The sequence below is a fragment of the Ursus maritimus genome, unplaced genomic scaffold (assembly GCF_017311325.1).
Source record: "Ursus maritimus isolate PB19 unplaced genomic scaffold, ASM1731132v1 scaffold_13, whole genome shotgun sequence".
Classification (NCBI taxonomy): domain Eukaryota; kingdom Metazoa; phylum Chordata; class Mammalia; order Carnivora; family Ursidae; genus Ursus; species Ursus maritimus.
Window position 1 is genome coordinate 23,983,877 of NW_024423675.1, and position 22,725 is coordinate 24,006,601.

The following is a 22,725-nucleotide window of genomic DNA, read 5'->3' on the forward strand; positions in this document are numbered from 1 at the left end:
AAAAAAATACTCTTAAATGAAGAGGTGATTCATGATTACCTTTAGTGTTCTGTTACAGTATTTAACAACCTTTTTTCTTAGAGAAGAAAAGTTGTTTGATGTTTACATATTTATTAATCTTTTACTTATTCAGACTTCAGACATAATGTTCAGGAATTCCCACTGTGGAAAGGAAGAGACTTTATTACATAAATATTTGTGCAAAACAAGAAGTTTTGCAATAATTTCAACCCTCTAACTACTTTCCCCATTCTTCTCCGGCCGCGCCGTGATCTGCTTTCTGGCCTGAACGCTCCCGCCGCCTGCAGTGTCTCAGGTGTGGGAGCAGCAGGAACGCTGCCCGCTACCATTTGCCTCTAGAGAAGGTAACTCCAGTGTCATGGTAATGAAAGTACGGCGAGTTCTTGGAATCCTTTCTGAAGTGTCCTTTGTTTAATCAATATTTACCTTCTTTGTTTTTCCTGTGTACATAGAACAATAGAGAGACAGTGAAATAATGAGAGTGGTGAACTGGGTGTGTGGGTCTGAGATTTTGCAACGGCCTTTGTCACACAAACTAGATACTAACTTAACTTGTAATTGAACCTCCTCTTTCTGGAAGGCAACGTACCTTTTCTTGTAACAGTGTTGAACCAAAGGCCTTTCTCATTGTCAGCAAATACCCTGTGACAGAGGTTCTACTTAGGTTTTTTCAATTTTCATCTCTTGCTTTTCAAACTCATTGGTGGCGGAACGCTATAGCATAGTCCCGTCAACTGTGTATTTTCTACTATCATTCATAAACTGCGTTCTATTAAGAAGGGTACACTGTGCTCGATATTGAAGACCAAAGATGAATTAATAGCCCAGAGGCTGGAAAGAAAAATAAAGGAAGAAAATGCACTTATCCCCGTGTGCTGAGAGAAATGTCAGTTCTCTCTCCCGGCTACTAGGAAAGCAGCATGGCATGGAGGAAGGTAAGGTAGATCGATCAGCAATGACATCTTTTTTGTTTTTTTTTTAAGATTTTGTTTATTTATTCGACAGAGATACAGACAGCCAGCGAGAGAAGGAACACAAGCTGGGGGAGTGGGAGAGGAAGAAGCAGGCTCCCAGAGGAGGAGCCTGATGTGGGGCTCGATCCCATAACGCCAGTATCACGACCTGAGCCGAAGGCAGACGCTTAACGACTGAGCCACCCAGGCGCCCCTATCAGCGATGACATCTTGGCTCCAACTCTTAAGAAGTTGTGTGACCATAAACAAGTCACTTAACCTCTCTGTACTAGTTTTCCATTGCCACCGGAACAAGTTTCCACAAACTTAGTAACTTAAACAATACAAATCTATTACCTCACAGCTCAGGTCTCTGGTGAGACTCAAGCTAAAATTGAATTGTTGACAGGGCTGTGTTCCTTCTGGAAGCTCTAGCGAAGAATCTGTTTCCTTCTCTTTTCCAGCTTCTAGGGTTGCCTGCATTTTTTTCTTTGTAGTCTCTTCCTTGATTCCGAAGCTAGCAACTTTCCTCTTCATCACATTTCTCTCTAACCCAGCCAGGAAAGGTTTTCTGTCTCTAAGGATTCATGTGATTAGATTGGACCCACCCAGATAAGCCTCCAAAGATCTCCCCCTCTCGAGGTCCAAACCTTAATTGCAGCCACAGAGTCCCTTTTACCGTGTAAGGTAAAACATGTTTCGTGTTCTGGAGATTAGTGTGGACGCCTTTGGGGGCTGGGATTTGGCCAACTACTCTGTCTGAGCTTCAGTTTCCTATCTGTGAAACTTGTAGGTTGTTGTAAATCCAGTACAAGCCATAGAGACAGGGCCTAAAACTCTGTCCAGAATGAGGTCTTGATAAGACATGGTTAAGATAACAGGGAGGAGGAGATGAAGGAGACAGTAAGGATAGACTATTATCAAGTGGGCAAGAAAAACCTAAAATTACCGACGTAAGACTGAAAATGTATGGAAAGAAGAGGAATCCACAGGCCACTCAGAAAACACAAATGTATTGCGAAAACTGAAATTAGAATTTAAGATGCTTTTACTTGATAAAAGACAATGAGAGATTTTAGTTCCCTTGAATTTTTTTTTCTGAAACTACAACAAAAAAAAAAATTTAAGAAGACAAATACAAAGAATCATGCTATGGGAAATGTTTATGGTTTAATAACAAAGAAGCAAACATTCTTCGGGATCTAGTCAAGGAAGAGACTATCTTCCCAGGCATTTGACATAGGCAGGCAAAGAGAGAGAAGAAAAGAAAGAATTTTGGTGTGATAAAAACGCCCATGTTTCCATTTTTAGCTGAAAACTTATACAGTGGATTATTCTAAGAAATACATGACTTTCCATGAAAGTGACTTGGAAAACAACAGAAAAGGTAAAGGAGGGCAGGAAAAGAAAGAAATGGACAATTTTCAAATAATCATCAAAGAATATAAAATATCACCTCTCTTCTGTTATTATAACTTGTATGAAAGTATGTTAGTTCAGTAGATCCTGATGATTTTCAACCTCTTTTACTCCCATTTCCTCTCCATCCAATATGCCCTATTTGAATCTAAGTCCAATACCAAAGTATTTCAAGGAATTCTTAAAAGCTAAACCACTCACATAATTTAAACTGCTCACCACAGTTTATGTATTTAAGGTAAGTGTTACAGGAACCGCTTTCCTGTTTCCTGCAAGCTAAAGTCCCCAAAGAGGTCTGTAAGTGGATTCTTATCACACCCTGGCATCAACATCAATGTGAAAATTGAAGTCACTGGGGACCGGGATTCAGGAGGAAACAAGCGTGGCATTTATCTAAGAATTGTGTCAGTTCTTAAACACTGTTCTATACATTATCAAATATTAAAACAAACTGTGGAGATGGCATCTAAGCAGAGTTTAAAATAGATAAATGTAAACAATGGCAAATGATGAGAGAGCATTGCATTAGAATAGATTCAGTCACATTAGTTGACCTTTCTGAACCTATAATGAAGTGCTATAGAAAGGTGTCCTCAAAACTGGTTGGACCATTAAAATTTCACCAACCTGCCTGCTTTAAAACAATCGTACTTGTTTTGCTTCATTTCTACTAAATTTAGTGGGACGTAAATTTAGGTAAGTGTGTGGAAAAAGCTGAAATGTCATTTGTATGTTTAAATATCAAGTTCATGTGTTGAAAACGTAGCAGATTTCCTCAAGACAGAAAGCAAGAGCAGGCTAAGGTCTACAGTGAGGAGGTGCTTGCCTCAAGGTGGTCACCTGGTGACTCGGACGTCCACCTGCCACAGCACTGGATATGGAGAGCAGGACAGGATTCCTGGAAAACTGCTAAGAAAAGCACATTCAACCCCAGGGAATATTTTATTTGTGAATTCTGGAAATACAACAATCAAAAGAGCATCCGAACTTGGAGAATAACAGCAAAGTCCCTTCAACAGCACACTTGAAATGAGTTAAAGAGACCCCCCCCCAGCCCCCCGCTTTAATTTTAACGAAAATCATGTCGCCAAAATGGAGTTATTTTATGACTTAACAAATCGTGCCATTAGGGGAGATTGAAAGTTTACTCGGCATTTTAGAAAAAATATAAATCATTGAAAATGATCATAAAAAAGGAAACAAACATTATTAAAATTTTTAAGAAATGCACAGGGGTTAAACAACCATCTCTGAGTGGAAGATTCACAATTTTAGGAAACTTACCTTGTCTGTTAACAGACCCAATAGAGCCCAATTGAACCAATTAAAATATCCATCCATATTTTAAACAATATGGATTCCAGAAGTAAAGCAGTTGATGAGTATACTGTTTCTCAAAGCAAGCAATAATACAGTTGACACAACAAAGCAAACCATGAGACAATCCAGTTATTTCAGTTACTTAAACATCTGAATCATTCTGGCCACACAGCCATCTGAGTGATGTCATGGCACCTGGCATTCTGCTGCCTTTGAAACCTGTGCTCAAACGAAAATGTCTCTACTGATTGACTCAAATGCTGGATCTGTACCCCCATTTTTTAAGAAAGATTTTATTTATTTCAGAGAGAGTGAGTGAGAGAGAGAGAGGATGAGCTGGAGCAGAGGGAGCGGGAGAAGCAGACTCCCTGCTGAGCAGGGAGCCTGACGTGAGGCTCAATCCCAGGACCCGGAGATCATGACCTGAGCCGAAGGCAGACACATAAGGGACTGAGCCACCCAGGCACCCCTGGATGTGTATGCTTTGACAAAGACAAGCCAATAATACGAAGCACCTGGATACAATTGACGGTAAGTGCTCTAGCTGTAAGAACTTTTTTTGTTGTTGTTGACAAATGCTGGATGCAATTGAGTAAAAGGCACTGAGTCAGCACAATGTCATTGTTAATCAAAGACGCACAATGATAAATAAAATCACCAACTAATAATATTTGTCAGGTACCTATTAAGCTCCGGAAGACCTCGCCCATACGCAGTCCAAGTCTTGTTTCATACAAATCATCTAAAACAATTTGAACAACAACGTAAGCTGGTGCTCAATAAGTTGACGCATCCGAGGGGTACAGCCACGATTCAGAGAAGGCTGACATAGCGGTGACCTGATGTCTTCGGGGACGTCCACAGACAAGGTGAAACCTGAGGCTGGGGCAGAGCTCCCCCGGGGGGAATAAGAGAGGCTTGAGAGTCAGGGAGGGAAAAGGAGGTAAAGTGAGTGTGCTGGGTAAGGAAAGAGACGCTGAAGGAGGAGAAGATCAGTCTGAATAAAGTGCTGTCTTCTTGTAGAAGAGCTAGAGAGGTGAGCTTGAATATGTGAAGAATTGTCTCTCTCTCTGCTGGTCTGTTCTGTTACAAGGGCTGTGGATCACACTTCCAAGAACCAAGTTGCCCTCTCTCTGAAAACCTCTGTCTTTGAATTGAAACTACCCCTGGGACCAAAAAAATTTGTATGACTTGCCTTTGTGGAGGGATGGGAATGAACAAACATAATGGAAGATTTGTCCTAAAAGAAGGGTGCTTTGTTTTGCTTTTTTAAAGATTTATTTATTTATTTGAGAGAGAGAGCTCACACACACACACACACACATATGAACAAGTGGGGGAGGGGCAGAGGGAGAGGGAGAGAGAGAATCCTAAACAAAATCCCTGCTGAGCACAGAGCCCCACGCGGGGCAGGGCTGGATCCCACAACCCCAAGCCCATTACCTGAACTGAAACCAAGAGGCAGACGCTCAACCAGCTGAGCCACCCGAGTGCCCCTAGGAAGGTGTTTGGTTTTTTGTTTTGTTTTTTTAAAGATTTTATGTATTTATTCATGAAAGCCAGAGAGAGAGGCAGTGGCAGAGAGAGAAGCAGGCTTCCCAATGCAGGACTTGATCCCAGGACCCTGGGATCATGACCTGAGCTGAAGGCAGACGCTTAACCAACTGAGCCACCCAGGCGCCCTAGAAAGTTTTTTTATAATCAAGTTTCTTATATGTGATGTAGTGTGGTTGTGTAGGAAAATGCTCGGATGCCTGAAAGATGTATGCTGGAGTACTTAAGGGTGAAGGGTTATGATGTCTTAAATTTATTTCAGATGGTTCAACAGAAAAGTAGATGTATACAATCAATATTAGCAATAATTATTAACCACTGATGAATGTTAACAATTGGTGAACCTGGAAAAAGGGTACATCAGTGTTTGTTGTACTATTATCTCAACTTTAATGTATATTTGAAAATTCTCAAATTAAAAAGTTGAAGTGTAGCGCTTCTACCTTATGAAGGGAGAGGAAACCCTGCAAGTAAGTTTTAGAAATTAAATTATATGCAAAAGATAGATAGATAGATAGATAGATAGATAGATAAAAGTAAATATATTTCTTACACTTTACGCAATGAAAATATTTCACATCTTCCTTGAGTTGTAGAAATTTTAAGAAGAAAATGCAGAATATATTTTACATAGTAGCTGTCACGATTGAGTTCTTATATACTGTATACTGGGCATTTTCTATTCCTTAATGTAATCACTCTTCTCAGTTGCCCTGCAAGATAGCCTTTATTACCCCTCTTCTGCAGATAAAGACACAGAGGGTCAAAGAAATTAAATAGCCCCAAATCACACAGTTCCCTCTGGCAGAACTAGAATTCAAACCAAGTTTTCAGTGATTCCCAAGTCCTTGTTCATTTCGCTTTGTGCCCCTGTCTAAAAGCATGGCAAAGGCATTATTTGGCTTTTTAGGTTGCATGTGCAGCAGATGAATGTCTATCCCCTCCAAATTCATTATATTGAAATCCTAACTCCTAATGTGAGGGTATTAGAAGAGAGGGCCTTTAGGAGCTGATTTCGTTTTGAGGGCAGAATCTCATAAATGAGACTGATGCCTATATATATATGTATGTATAGATATTTTTTAAAGATTTATTTATTTATTTGAGAAAAGAGAGAGAGTGTATGTGGCGGGGGGAGGGCAGAGGGAGAGGGAGAGGGAGAGATGGAATCTCACTGAGCTCGGATCCCTATGCAGGGCTTGAACTCAAGATCCTGAGATCATGACCCTGAGACCATAATCTGAGCTGAAATCAAGAGTCGGACACTTAACCAACTGAGCCACCCAGGCGCCCCTTGATTGCCCTTATAAAAGAGGCTTTAGAGAGCTTTCTTATCCTTTTCCATCATGTGAGAACCCTGAGAATTGGAACCGGGAAGTGAGTCCTCAGGACACATGGTATCTGCCAGTGCCTTGATCTTGGATTTCCCAGCCTCTGGAAATGTGAGAAACAAATTTCTTTGGTTTAGAAGCAATGCAGTCTATGGTATTTCTGATATAGCAGATCAAACAGACAGACACCGTGTTTAACCAATGACTATTCTTTCAGCAAAGCTTGAAGTAGAAAGTGCCTGAACAGAGTAAGATTCTTCCAAAGGACCTGTGTCAGTGAAGATTATAATTGAGGCAGTTGCAAGAAGGCATATAGAAGAGAAAACTTTAAGAGTTACCATGAAGAAAGGCTATTAAGTTTTGCTTTAAAATAATTCTACAATACCTAACTCTAACCACAGACTTACAGGATGTACGGTATATAATTTGCTCTCAGCAACTGAAGCAGTAAGTGCACTTGATCTAAAAATAATTATACAGCATGACAATTGAACACAGCGAAATAATACTTGGCATGGAAAAGAAGACAAAAGAAAATCAACAATTCAGAGACAGTCTGAGTAACTAGAAGCCAATATAATAGGGAAAAAAAATACCACGGCTAGATAATCTACATAAGTATTAAATAAAGACTGGTGTAGGGGCACCCGGCTGGCTCAGTCGGTGCAGTGTGCAACTCTTGATGTCAGGGTTGTGGGGTTTGAACCCCACGTTGGGTGTAGAGATTTACTTAAAAAAAGAAAGAAAGAAAGAAAGAAAGAAAGAAAGAAAGAGAAAGAAAGAAAGAAAGAAAGAAAGAAAGAAAGAAAGAGGAAGGAAGGAAAAGAAAGAGAAAGAAATAGTCTTTTTTCGTGCAAGATTTCTTCAATCCTTTCATGAGAAAGAAAGAAAGAAAGAAAGAAAGAAAGAAAGAAAGAAAGAAAGAAAGAAAGAAAGAAAGAAAGAAAAAGGAAGGAAGGAAGAAAAAGTCTGGTGTCTAGAAGTAATTGAAAAGACAACCTAAAAAGCTGAATCAACTGGCTGGAGAGGCAGACCCCGCCTACACACCCCCGGGGCACACTGGCTCAGCTTTAGGGGCAAGTACACACTTTCCAGTCCTTCTGGACCCTCACAAGCAGAACACAGGAGACCTTGGGGCTACTAGGAACTGCCTGTCTTGCAGAGCCTGCTACTTCCTGTTCGCCTCCAACGCTGATTAAGGATGTTTACTACAGATAGAATTCCTTCATCCAGCTGACTTTTTGAGCATCCACTATGTTTTAACTAGTGACAGTATCCAGACCTGCTGTATAAGTTGTGGGGCCCAATGCAAAGTGAAAATGCAGGGAGGAGACGAGGGTCTTTTGTTCAGTAATCATTGAGAATTTCAAAATGACAACAGTAGAGCATTAAACCAAACAGAGTGAACTTCCAAGGGCCGGGCTCTGTGTGACGGCTCAGGCAGCATGCCCATGAAGCTGGTCCTCCATCGCTTCTCTCCTCAAAGATCACACAGCTTGCTGGTCGCGAGTTTGCATGGTCTCGTAAACCCCTAGTCCCAGGATCCCTCAGGCACTACACGCAGATCCACAGTGGTGATCCCTGGCCTGGATTTGTGGTAACCCTTAGATTCGACTCCCTGAGATTTCTCAAATTCCTTTGCTTCTCTCCCTCAACGCTGCCACCACCCCAATTCCAACCACCATCCTCTCTTCCTGGATGACTACAACAGCTTCTCTTTAGTCTCCCCCTCTGATCCATTATCTCTACCGCAGGCCACAAGAATCTTTAAAGAGCACATTTGATCTCATCACTCCCCTGCTTAAATTCAAACAAGAGCTCGCCATAGGTCTCATGATGAAGTCCCAACTCTAACATTGCTTTCAAGCCCATGTGACCTACCCCAGATGATTTACAGGAATATTTCTTGTCCCACTCACCTCTCCCTCCTCCGTGTACCAGCCTTACCGTTTGTTTCCCTTTCATGCCACTTGGCAATTTTTTCCCTCTATTTTCTGTTTAGACAGTATTTCCTCTAGAAATCCTATCTTTTTCTTTTCTTCCTTCTCTTTCTTTCTTTTTTTTTTTTTTTGGAAAGCCTATTTTGACCCTCTCTTCTAACCTAATCTTTATCAGATAACCCTATCATGTGTTCTGATGGTCTCTATCACAAAGGTTGTACTTGACTGTTTATTTATCTACATCACCGGTTTACAATAACACCCACAAGGTCTTTTTTTGTCATCATTGACTTTGAATATATAGTCCAACTTCTGACGAATAAGAGAACCTTGAATATTTGTTCATTAAATGGAGACCCACACATTAAAAAATCTCCATTTAGTGTACAACTACATTTCTGAAATCTTTGTGAGAATGTCATTCACTAGTAAGAAAAAAAGAGAGAGAGAGAGAAATAGTAACTTTTTGAGCTCATATGTACCCAGACAATTCCACTTATGAGCTATTGTATGGTTTGACCTCCCTGGGTTTCAGCTGCAGATCTTCTTGGCTTGTCCACCGTGTAGCCTGAACTCAGACAGCATCCACCAGATTAGCAGCTCGGGCATATGGTTCTTAACCTAATGATCTGAGTATTTACCTGATGACTGATCACATGCATTCAAACATTTCTTCTTCCTCAGGTAATCTTTAATCTTTTAAAGAAACCGGTAGCGTGCTTAAAATTTTTCTTTGGAAAAATCACTCAAAAATAGAGTTTCTTCACTCATTTATTTAATAAATATTGACTAGACACAGACCATATGCCCAACCTTATGTTAGAAAATAAAGATAAATTAATGAACAAGACAGACACTCTTTTTGCCAGGAGATAAAAACTTGAAATAAGGGTTCCTAAACAAACTAAACAAACATTATTACCCTGATTTTCAACAGCTAAAGCTCCAGTTTCCACAAGGGTGAATCATCAGCTGAGGAGGTGATGTTCAGGCTGGCTTCATAAACATCATAACACTGAAACAGCAGAGGATCAGGAGAGAAAACATAGCAACTGAAATTGAAGGCATGGCAGTTGGAGTGTCTTCATTGACGATGATGAAAGAAGTCATACAGGCTTGTCATTGGCAATTGCTATATCCAGAGTGACTGCAAAATGTCTGGATAAAGAGAATTAACATTTATTTTCCAGCACCTGTTTATATTTCCCCATTTAATCATCACAGCCACCAGGAGGTAGCTAGAGCAAACACACCCACAATACCCGTTGTAGAGTTTAGGAAATTAAGGCACACAGGAATCAGCTGACTTGCTTTTCTTCATTTTATAAATTAGTGGCAGAATCAGAATTGGAATCACATCTCTAGTCCCTGACTCTGGACTTTATGCCAACAAAGAAACAGAAGGGATTTGGTGAGCTGCACAGGGTCTGGTTTAAGACTAGAGCACAGGCGTCTCAGCTGCCATGACCCTGGCTTCTCTGTCTTTCACAAAGCTGTAGAAAACATAGCTGGGCAAAGGTACCTAGAGTGTTTAGCCACAGTAAGTGAACTCTTCGAATTCTTTGTTTGGTTTTAATATAGATTCTAATTACTGCCATTGGACGATATCCTTTTATTCTGGAAACCATTTTATAAAGTTTATTGAAGTACTTATGACAGAACATCTATGATCTCGCTGGGATTATTTATTATTCCCAGCTTTACGCATGATTCTTTCATTACAATTGCTTGTCTAGGTTTCTGTGTCACTAGAGAAGTTTAAAGACCTCTCTGTTCACTGGTGTAGTTACAGAAAATAGGCAAATATATATGATACAGTGGATTATTTTGCTTCCTTCAGAAGCAGAGCATGCTGCCAGCATGGCCGCCACTCTTTCCTTCTAAAGACAACTTCCTTCCTCCCTGAGGAGACAACGGCTGTACACTAGACACAGTGTCAGGACTTGTGAGAAACATCCAAATAAATTCAGTGTTGGTCCCGGAAGAGTTCCCAGATGGGTAAGGAAGCCTTGACATGAACCAAGCACCTGTGATATCGATAATTCCTTCGACATACATTTCTATGGGCCTACTGTATACTTGCTCATTGCTAAGTGCTGCGGATAAAAAAAAATGATTGAGACACTGTCCCTACACTCTAGTAGAAAGAAATCTAAAAGCTTTACAGTTAGAATTTACAAGTATCTCTGCTTTTGTGACATTATCTCATTTAGTCCTTATAATCACTGCAAGGTATTATCATCCCATTTCATGGATGAGAAACCTGAGGTTCAGAGAAGACAAGTCACTTTCCTGAGATCACAAAGGTGACCACAAAAGAGTGGCCGAGTCAAGACTCAAACACATCTTTAGACCCAAAGTCTCTCCATAATTCTCTCCATAATTGTGTTAAGGAGGTTTATTCTAATAATTATGCCTTCATGATATTTTATGTAAGCAAATCCTTTCAGATGAAAACGATCGTTGATTATTTAGAAGTTATCTGATGCTAGAAAGACAACAAAAAGCAGAGAGACATTCAGTACTCAAGTATGTAACATGGGGAGAGGATGGGAAGCGAGTCAGAGCACAAAGGCAGCCAAAACCTGTTTAGAGAAAAGGTGAGGGGAACACATTTTTTAAATTCTTTCCCCTTAATTCACTATCATGTCTTCTGTAGAACTCAACGGGAAACAGTAAATTAAAAGAATGAGGCTGAATTTTGATCATAAAAAATGTTCTCCTTGTAATGTTTCTCTCACAAGACCCTTCCTATAAAGATGCCGGGCAGGTGGCTCCAGAAATACCCCTACCCAAGGGAGAAACAAGCAAACATTTGTTTCTCAAGAATCAAGAGCATTTCTTACTTATCAATATCCGTTTCCTCTTTCTATATTCAGCCACTGATATTTATAACAGTTTTAAAAAATGAATGACTAATGAAAAAGCAGTAAGACATTTTTCTAACGCTGCTTTAGGCACAAACGTGTCCAGTGCACTATGGTTTACTGTCAGTTTTCTTTCGCCTTTTTCAACATGCACCCTGCTGAGCACTAACTTAAGACAAGCCCCTCAATTAGATGGAAGCAAACTAAATGTATTCCCAAGAAAGGAGTTAAATACCAGTAAGTAGAATCAGTAGCAGTGAATTTCACATTATCATCTATATAATGCTAGTCTAGGTAATTATTTTCATTTGTCAAAGTATTTTCAAACAATGTATGCTCAACACACTTTGATTAAATATTCATGACTTAAATATGATGGTCATTCCTGAACAGAGAGGAAATCAGAGTATACCAAACTGCTTGTTTTCTCCAAAATAGTTTAGACAAACTAGGGTCACTCTTCCCATCAGGAAAGTGGGCACTGGTTCTCTAAGAAGAGAGAAGTTATATAGTAGGATAATGTTTTGCCTAGATCTTCATATTTGCCATGCTTCTACACCAAGTTAGAGCCAAGAATTGAGTCTGAGACTGACGTCAGCAGCACCCAATCAGAACCAGTCCTCTGGGTAGCAGTCCATAACAAATACAAATTCTAAACTCACTGTCACACTTCTTTTAAGTATCAATGAGGCTTCATCTGATTTTCTATTCTCTATCTTTACAGCAAGCCTGGATCAGAAATGGTAACTGGAGACTCTGGAAATGAAATGCTTGCTCATCTCTTAGCCATTATGCCGTTCTATACCTCCAACCTGCTCTACAGAGCTAACGCATTTCAATCAAAATATTCATCTGGGCTTTAAAATAATTTCATTCAATATACTTTAGATAAATGCAAAGAACCTTGATCATTTTTGTTAACATTACCTAACAGATCGGCTTAGGATATTATCATCTGATTCAATGGTTACAAATATTACATCATCTCAGACTAAGGACAGATCTTCACATTTATTCAATATTTACTCAACAAACATTTGAGTGACTACTATGTGCCAGGTATTGACTTGAATTTGGCTCCGAGGTTCCGGTTGTGAGTCACTGTCTGTCACTCCCAAGGAGCTCATAACCTAGTGAAGAAGACAGATGTGCAAAGACACAGCTATGATCCAACGTGGTGGGTTCTCTGAGCTACACCCAAAGTGTGCTGCTTAGAAAGAGCACAGGCAGATCAGAAAGTGTTTCCTAGAGGAGCTAAGGTTTTAAAGATGGAGAGGCGTTCATGAGGAAAAGAAAAGGGTAACCATGTAGAGATCTCAGCAGGACCAACGGTGTGGATGTGAGAAAGAGGATGGTATGTTTAGGGACCCCTATCTTCTACTCTGTAGTGTTTTAGCATCTATTATCTAGAACAACAATAAACATGGCTGTGGCTACATGAGGCAAGTATTTCCAACTGCACTGTGTTCTTTGGCTCAAAACACTGGTCCCCATCTGTTTTATTTGTCTAGAGTACACAAAGGACATGAAAGATAAGGTGGGAACTTGTCCGGGTGAGGCCATTAACTACCCAAACAAGGCCTTTGTCTAGAAGCCTCCCTTCAGAGTGGTAGAAAAAGGGGTTTGGAACAAAGGTTTAATAAAAGAAAGAAAAGAAGGAAAATGAAGAAAAAAGGAAATGATTTGTCAGCAAAGACCCACCATCAACTCCAGTGAAACAATTAATTTTATCTTAATATATTTGGGTCTTTCTTCTGTTGTCGATCACAACTCTCAAACACAACTGTCTCAAAAATAATAATATATACTTCATTTATTGTTGTGGATAATAATATGAAATAGGCTATAAACCAACGAGATGAGTAAACCTTTGTAATCCACTTCTTTTCTTTCTCCTCACTGATTATACACAAGAAGGAAGTGGTTCATATTGGTTTGCCATTGTTAAGGGAAATAATAACATTAGCCCAAAATGTCTAATGACAACTGCATATATCAGTCAAGTGCCAGAAAATTAGACTATCATTAATTTAGATCCAGCAGTAACATGAATAAAAATTGAAATGAATACAATGTGATTCTTTTTCTACTTTAATTTCACCTCTCAGGCAGGTAGAATAGCATGGCATTTGGAAATCAAATCTTAGTTCGGCCCCTGTGTAAGTCTATAAGCTTGAGCAAGCCACTTCACCTCTCTAAGCAGATTTCATCATCTGTAAATAAGCTTAATAATAATACTCAACACACAGTTAAATCAGACAAGGCCATGGCCCTAGAGCTCACTGATGAGCCTAGTCTCTGAACTGACCGTCATTTTTTAAATCCTTTGTCAGGAACATGCTGGCAATTGTTAATATTAATACATCTATGGAGGTGCTAAAGGTGCTCAAAGTCTGGGTACTTACCTCAGGAGAAGAAGGCAAAAGTTAGACAGATAGAGAAGGGTAGATATAGATGTGAAAACAACCTGTGAAAAGAACTGAATGTCTTCCAGTCTGGCCAATTCTGAAAATTTCAGGTCATTCATTAATTCATCCATCCATCCATCCATCCATCCATCCATCCATCCATCCATTCATTAACTCAACATTCATTACATAAGGAATTACTCAACATTCAATTTATTCAACATACACATATTAAGACATAGTATGTATAAGGCATATATGATATCCAGGAGATATGATATCCACATGTTCCCAAGGGGCTTTCAGGCTAGTAGGCAAGCTGTTCAATTAAATAAATGAGAAAAAATGATGTAATCCATACTATGGCCATGACACGCATATATGGTGATGGGAAGCACAGAGGGAAAAAGGGCACTTAACCCAGTCTGGCTCATCAGGACGCTTCCCCAGAGCTGACTTTGAAGAAAGTCTAGGGGTTAATCAGTTGAATCAGAGGAGGAGAATGAGAAGTGGCTAAGGAGTGGGGTGCCTGGGTAGCGCAGTCGTTAAGCATCTGCCTTCGGCTCAGGGCGTGATCCCGGTGTTTCGGGATCGAGTCCCACATCGGGCTCCTCCGCTGGGAGCCTGCTTCTTCCTCTCCCACTCCCCCTGCTTGTGTTCCCTCTCTCGCTGGCTGTCTCTCTGTCACATAAAGAAATAAAATCTTAAAAAAAAAAAAGAAGAAGTGGCTAAGGAGTGAGAGCCATATGCGGGCAGGTATAGAAAATAAGAAACTTTCAAGAAAATCCGAGTGTGATTTGTAGTGGGGAGTGGTAGGAGTTAACTATGAGGAGATAGTGGAGAGCCTGACCAGGAAGCACTCCAGGCACCACACTATGGAGGCAGACCTGACCGTGAACTTGGCAGGCAGCCACTGAAGGATTTAAATTGGACTCAGTCAAGATTAGATTTGCATTTTGAGAACTTTATTTAGCTATGAGTGGATCAGGGACATTGTGATCCAGTCAATATATGATGAAGCCACGAGTATAGATGGAGGTAATGCCTTTTAGAAAATTTTAGAAGCTTGAATCAATAGCACTTTGCGCATTGTTGTATCATGGAATTTAATTATAAAGAGAAGAGGGTCTAAGACAACTCTAAGCTCTGGCTGCAGCAATTAGGAAAACATTTAGAAAAGCCTTATGTAGTAAATGGTTTCTACATACCAGGCATTGTGCTAGTTGCACATATCCATAACCTTATTTAATCCTCATAACAACACTGCGGTATAGGTATTATTACCTCAACTTCAGAGGAAAAATAGATCAGAGATTTAATTTTACAAGAGCACCCAAAATGGTAAAGAAGTTTTGAAGCCAGGTATGTCCAATTGCCTTGCCCATCAGACAACATCGTACCATCCATACCACCATGGGTGGATGGGTCCTGACACTAAGACAGCAAATTCTGAATGAAGAGCAGGTTTGAGAGGCAACCCAACATGGAAGGATTGAAGAAAGACGAATATCCATGAAGCGAAGAAGTAAACAAACACTGACCGTTAACACGGGAGCCGGGGATTGAGTGAGTGATCGACAGCATTGACAACCTGTGGACAGACAAGATACTGATTGACAGTGTCTGTTGGATTTGGTGATAAGAATGTTGGTGGCTTGTCATCTTGAAAATAAGAATTTGGGGGAAGCAACAGGGACAAAACCATATGCAACGGTTGGAAAATGGCTATGTAGAAAAAACTAAATCCAACTTGAACTTTAAGTGCTGAACGGGTGAAAAAGAATGAATTATCTCCAGGGGGTGAGCCTCGTCAGGGAAGGCTGCCTGTTGGACTATCCTGGGAAGCATAGATTCATGGCATCTTGACCCCTCAATAAAGTGTTGATATTAATCTTAAAGGTAATGTGGAAAGATTGCTGGTTCTATAGAACTAAGGAACTCCAAGTTTGTCAGACATAGTAAATTTATCCCAAGAACCTGTCACCAAATATCAGCCCAAAATTCTTCCTCCTTAACTCTTATATGCGCTATACACCATGGAATCCCAGGGAAGAAATGTGTGATCAAGTTCACGACATGTGTGTAGAGAATCACAAAAAATGCTGATTATAGAAAAAAGAAAATATACATAATTGCATGTCTATATATCTACATTTATGTACATAAACACCTACTTATTCCCTTAGTTCACAGGTGACAATCCTGCAAATAAGTATTACTTTAACACTTCACACCTCCTGTGCTATTTGGATCTCTAAAGCTTTGAGTTTCCTAAACTCTGCCCAATCTAACACCAGGCACACACGAAGAAAATAAGGAAGTTGTGTGACAAATAGTATTACTTTTGGTTCTTTTATAAACATTAATGAAGGGACTGCTTTATAACCAAACACTAAAAGGCTTGCCTTTTAACTATGAAAATTTCAAATAGGTTTACAAATAAGGATAACCATCTTATTTACTAAGGCCTCTTTAAATTATGAAGGATATAAAATATTCAAATATTTCAAAACATCTTGTTTAGAAATTGAGCTCTAGAAATTGTGACAGCTTTGTCTTAAAACTGTTGTTGGTAATATATCTTGAAATATCTCCAATTTTAATCATTTCTATTGGGTCACCTGAGATTAGTGTCTTTAATCTTAATTTTAACAAATTATACTGAGAACTTTGAACTACATCTGCTGAGATTTCACTTTAAGAACATAAAGTAACACTAAGCTCTACGGCTTGTTTTATAAGAAATGAATTGTGTGACAAACAACCATAAAGCTGGCAAGAAAAAATTTTAAGTTAGTAATATCTGATGTAAGAGGAAACCCTAATTATAGTTAGGAAAAACAATTCCATTTGTGTGACATTCCTGTTGTTAAATTGTTAAATATATGCATACTGTGAACTCTGCCGTATATATAATGTGTGTTTATATATACGTGTGTGCGTGTCTGTGTGTCTAGTGTCTAGATATATTACACCACACACCCATGCACACGAAGTCAGAAACAATGACAGAATAATCAATTCCATACAATGTTTTCAGAATATAAATTTTCTGATTAATTTATGAAGGACCTTTTTAGATGATAGGTAGGTTTCATACAAAGATAATAAACAGGAAAGATATTAAATTAAGGTTTTCCTAGGTTTAGTCTTTATTCTAATTTTAATACTAAATCATGTTCATTTTGTCCTAAAGATATTGAGCTAGTTTTTTTGTGGGTTTTTTTTTGTTTGTTTGTTTGCTTTGCTTTTGTAATTTATTACCTCAGCCTGAGCTAGTTCCTTTTCCTTTCTTGAATAACTCAAAAATATAACTGAACATTTTCCCATAGGGTACTGGGCATACCCTATGTCCTAGTGCATTCGGGCTGCTATAACAAAAATACCAGAGACTGGGTGGTTTCAACAACAAACATTTATTTCTTACAGTTCTTCAGGCTGGGAAGCCCAAGGTCAAGGCACCAGAAGATCTGATGTCTGGTGAGAGCCCGCTCCGACTTGCAGATGGCTGTCTTCCCATATGTATCCTTCTGTGACAGAAAGCAGAGAGAGGAAGCAAGCTCTCTTCTTACACAGGATACTGATTCCATTCATGAGGGCCCCGCTTTCATGACCTAATCACCTCCCAAAGCCCTCCGCCCCCCAACACCATTCTACTGGAGATTAGGATTTCAACATATTAATTTAGGGAGATACAAACATTCAGTTCATAACACCCTACATCAATTTTACTTTATTTTGAATGACTTTAAAAAGTGGCCTAAAGCCTCTAAGGGCCCAGCATCGGGTAGATTTGCCAGACTTGCATAGTGACTCTCACCCAACCCTGTCACCTCAGAAAGCTTGCCAGGAAAGCTGAAAAGCTTTCATTCTTCGTTTTGTCACCTTAAAGTCCTCTTGTGCTTGTTGGTTCCTCCAGGGAGAGGTGATTCTGAGACCTTGGTGGAGGCTGCAAGCATTCCTCTGCAGGAGGTCATGTTGTACTGTGAGGAGTCGCTAACTCTGCTGTTGCCTGAGTCAACACAGGAGACAGCCTCGTTAGACCCTGGGCTGACACCCCTTTAATTCCTCATGAGCATGAGAGGCCCAGGAGAGACTGAGATTCAGGACACTTACGAGCTAAATGGTGTGCCGCCTAGCTTTCTTTGCCATAGCGTCCCAACCCCTTGTCTTTAAACGCACTCCCCCAGAGCAATGGGGATGTGACAGGGACTCCCACTCCACACTACATTCCCAGGGGGTGACTGCAGCTCTAGCCCTGAAGTGGTAACCCGGGTTCCATGGGGTGGGCTTTCTTAGTCTCATAAACACAATTTTAAAAAAATTTCTTAACTCTGTTCTTCCCAATTTTTGAGAATTTTCTATGAATTTATCTTATTTTGTTTTTGAAAAAGAATGGAGAATGTGGCTCTCAATATTTATAAATATTGGTTCCCAGAAACCTAATGGGGATTTTAAAGATAGCTGGTCAGTTGATTTAATGATGCCCATGAGGAAGTGACCAGAACTGACCTGATGCTAGAGAAGAGGTATCTTCAAATTTCTGTTTCCAACTTGTCACTTTCCAAGCATCTAGGAGACGTGGCAATTATAGACATAACAATATAGAAAAGGAAAAAAGTTCATTTGGGTCACAGACTAATCCGATCAGTTTCCAAGTAAGACAGTATATTACCACCGTGTTTTTCAAACATTCATTGGTTTTCTGTATCTCAGGAAGTTTTTCTTATCCAGTTTCCAACAAGCTCAAAATGAGTGGTCATGGGCTTTTGTATTTTCCTGCTTAGTTTATTTGGCACACTTTTTAAAGCACAAGTCTTCTCCCAGGGCCTGACTTCTCTTTGGCATTAATAGCCACATTGCAAGAGGTTTGGTTTCCCTTACCTTTTTTATGTATTTATTTCCGTCTTTGCCTTTACTTTCTCATTTCACCCACCTCTGGCTATCTGTGCTACTAGACCACACCCTAACCTAGCTGTACAATGTTATCTGCAAGATACACTGTCATTCACAGATTCATAATCTAATTACACCAGTTTGCATATTGTGATTACTCAGAGTCTGGTAAGAAGTGTCTAGAACACACTGCAAAACACCCAGAGACAAGATCCCTCCCCTGAGGAGCTTAAGATCTAGGTACCAAGGTCAGACAAGAACTAGAGTGGCTAACAAGCGAAGCAGAGTTGCAGAAGATTTAACAGATTAATCTCAGAATGCTGTGAAAAAGAGACTACTGAACAAAGCATGAAGAATATATGAAAAATACTCCCCAAAGCCAACGTAAGGGCAAAAACTTAGAAATGAAATAGATCAGTTTGAATTTCAGATTGCTCAAAGGCTGCGAACAAAATCACTGAACTCAGTTTAGAAAAAAAAAAAGTGAGTTGAAGAAGCATGTCATGGAGAACAGTAACAGCATTTGATTTGTGGGGGGAAATATGGCCCGGTTAACATGGGGTTTTTGATCGATTTCAATGTAAAAGTTTAGAAGTTGAAAATCGACAGCTTAAACCGATTTAAAACTGCTTTTATCTCATTGTAGCATAATATAGTTTTAGATAACTTTTAATCGTCCCGATTCCGTAGATTGTGGCATATATCTACAGTGGTAAATAAACAAGGAAACATTAATGAAATAAAAATCACCATAAAATTTTATGATTCTATCCCATCAATGGTACAGAATTCCTTGGTAATTAAAAGACCTTTCCTCATTAGGATTCTTTTCAGAAACTATTTTAGAGTTGTTTTACATTAGATAGGACATATTTTACTTTTGAAATTCAGCTTTTTTTTCTCTTTTTGTTTTACAGACTTGCAGACTTTGGCGCTTGGTTTCTTTCTTTTTAATTTCAATTATCCCACACTGAAGTTGGCAGGAAAACCAAGTCCATGGCTTCTAAACACAGATAAAGTGCCGTAGAGTAAATAACACACGATGAGAACACCCCGCAATTTACTGCTAAAATCCAGGGTTAGCATGTGAAAGCTGGTGTCAGCTCCAGGATGACGCTCTCCTAAGAGTTGCTTAGCCCTGTGTGTTCAAGGTGGGGCTGAAGGGGCGTGGGTCAGGTGGGATTCGGATCCGCCCCTGGGCAGGGAAAATTACTCATTAAACGTCTGCCTCTCCCCCAGCACAGAGTCTGAAAGGAGCTGTTAACTGGATTTGTCACAGGGAAGATTTTTCTCTCAGTTTGCCTTTGGCAATGATGGCGGCTGCACTCCTGGCAGCTCTGTCTGTGATTTCCCAAAGGAGAAAGTCACCATTTTCTAGCCTCTTCTCTGTGGAGTGAGGAATGAGTCTCCTCTGGCCACCACAGAGAGCTGTGAAGGACAGAGAGAACGGCTGTCCTCTCAGCGCCTCAGTAACCAGTGCCAGGCTCTTCCCTGTGGGAGAGGCTCAGCAGCCATTGCTACACCTACAGGGGGGCTGAACACTTACCTGGTATCTAAGATCATCGGCCGTAAAGAAGATCTGAAAGATGGCTGTTACGAGACTGAATTATGTCCCCTCACCCTTCTCCCAATATTCCTGTGTTGAAGTCCTAACCCCCAGTACCTTGGAATGTGACCTTACATGGAGATAAGGTCTTTACAGAGGTAATGAGTTAGAGTGAGGTCACTGGAACAAGCCCTAAGCCAGTATGACTGGTGTCCTTATCAAGAGGAAAGTTTGAGCACAGAGACATGCATAGAAGGCAGAGGACATGAAGACACACAGGGAGAAGACAGCCATCTACAAGCCACAGAGAGAGGCCTGGAATGCACCCTTCCCTTGCAGCCCTCAGAGTCAACCAACCCAGCTGACACCTTGATTTCAGACTTACAGCTTCCAAAACTGTGAGGAAATCAGTTTCCGTTGTTTGAGGGGCCCGTCTGTGGTACATTGTTACAGCTGCCCTAACCAACTAATTCAACCACTGCATAAAAGATCGCCTAATAGAACTCTCTTGATTCTAGCTAAAGGTGAGGCAGTAGGATAGAAAAATGAGCTGACGCACAATCTGTCAGCATCCCTGATGCCCAATTCAGAGTGCCTTCACCTGCCCAGGTAAGCAACTCCACTATGAGGAGGCCATGGGCGGTCACTTCTAATGGAACGGCAGAGGTAATACTGAAGGACCCATGTTCACTCAACACCACTGCACCTTGATGGGGGTTGAGTGGGGCAGACCCGAGTCTCATCTACAAGGTGGATCCTCTGAGCTCTCAGTACTTCATTCACCATCACATGGCAAGGCACCAATAGTTGAAGCCCTTTGGTGTGAATCTCGGTATGATGGAGCTATGGGGGGGGGGGGCTTTAAAAATCAATGCAGGTATGGTTGATTTTCACACTCCTATTTCAGATGCCTCAACTCAAGGGCCAAGGACCAAGCTTCAATTAGCATAATGTGAGCAATCTCGTTTCATCCTTCCCAACTCTGTGCTTCGGGAAGCTGTAGAGGCATTAGCTTGTTCCAGAAACCTTGAGGATGAATGGTCCAAGAGGAAAAGCTGCCCGACGGTGTCCAAATTTCCCAACTAACACGTGTCTGTATGGTGGGCAGCTAAGAGGTCTATAAGAAGTCAAGCACCTAACACAATCCCCAGGGAAATAAGAATAGCACCTTTGTGTGTGTGCGGCTTTGCCATGAGCCCTATGCAGTAGATTTTCTCCTCTAATTCATTAGGGAGAAATTTCTTAGGAGTGACATACTTTAACTGGGAAGCAAGAGAAGTTTTCATGTGACTACCATCTACCTCTTTGTAGAACAGAAATCTTCAGCTGGGATTTGAATTCAGGCTACACATAATTCAAGGTTAGAATTCAGGGAGCCCATGAAATCAGAAAAGGAAAAAAGTCCCATCTTTATTATCCCTAACTTCTAACTAACATTTAGCATTTTCTTCTATTTTACATGGAAATAAACCAGTCATATTAGCAATACCAACGGGAGAAACAGAAATCATTAATAGAATCATAGATATATCAATTACTAAAGACATCAAAATTTTATTTATGCTCCTCACGGCTTTGAAAGTTTGATAATTATTACAGCTACCACTAAGTATTATTATTTTGTGTATTCACTTAAAAAGGCAGATATGACATTTTTTCTTTGATGACTGCATTTCAATATAATTTATTTTCTTGGTAATCTTATGTGGCTTTTTTTAAATTTAAATTCAATTAGCCAACATATACTACATCATTAGTTTCTGATGTAGTGTTCAATGATTCCTTAGTTATGTGTAACACCCAGTGCTCCTCACATCACGTGCCCCCCTTAATGCCCATCATCCAGCTACCCCATTCCCCCAACCACCTCCCTTCCAGCAACCCTGTTTGTTTCCCAGAATCTAGAGTCTCTCATGGTTTCTCTTCCTCCCTGACTTCTTCCCATTCAGTTTGCCCTCCCTGCCCCTATGATCCTCTGCGCTATTTCTTATATTCCACATATGAGTGAAACCACATGATAATTGTCTTTCTCTGATTGACTTATTTCTCTTCACATAATACCCTCCAGTTCCATCCATGTCGATGTAAATGGTATGTATTTATTGATTTATAAGGGTTATTCTAAAAAAGGCTCCGTGAGCTTACCAGACTCCCAGTGGGGTGCGTGAAACACAAAAGGTTAGGAATCCCCACTGCGCCAGCCAGGACAGTCCCTGGGGAAAGTCTCGGCTGCGGGGGAACTGTGGTTTGTTCTGGCACAACATTTACAATCAGAAAAGAACAGAAAGATTACAATCCCCCCCTGAATGATAGAAAGCTGATATTAAAAATGCAGATAATCACAGTCTATTCCCAGAGAGTTGACTTCAGGTGGTCTTGGGTGGAGTTTGCTTGTTTGTTCCTTTGTTTTTTAAAGAGATTTTGAAGCAGGTGGTCTGAAGCCCATATTTTGAAAAACACTGATGTTTAT

General features: G+C 40.2%; 1 long non-coding RNA gene across 3 annotated transcripts; it reads left to right on the forward strand.

Moving 5' to 3' along the window:
• Positions 1 to 116: 116 nt before the first annotated feature.
• Positions 117 to 21,114, forward strand: LOC103676977. Of its 3 annotated transcripts, none has more exons than XR_005834334.1 (5): positions 117 to 365; positions 799 to 4,244; positions 4,392 to 4,582; positions 17,243 to 17,293; positions 19,627 to 21,114. It is a non-coding gene; the product is annotated as an uncharacterized LOC103676977 (long non-coding RNA). The 3 variants fall into 3 exon arrangements; XR_005834335.1 differs by having other exon boundaries at positions 118 to 365; positions 1,027 to 4,244; XR_005834333.1 differs by having other exon boundaries at positions 192 to 4,244.
• The last annotated feature ends 1,611 nt before the right edge of the window (positions 21,115 to 22,725 follow it).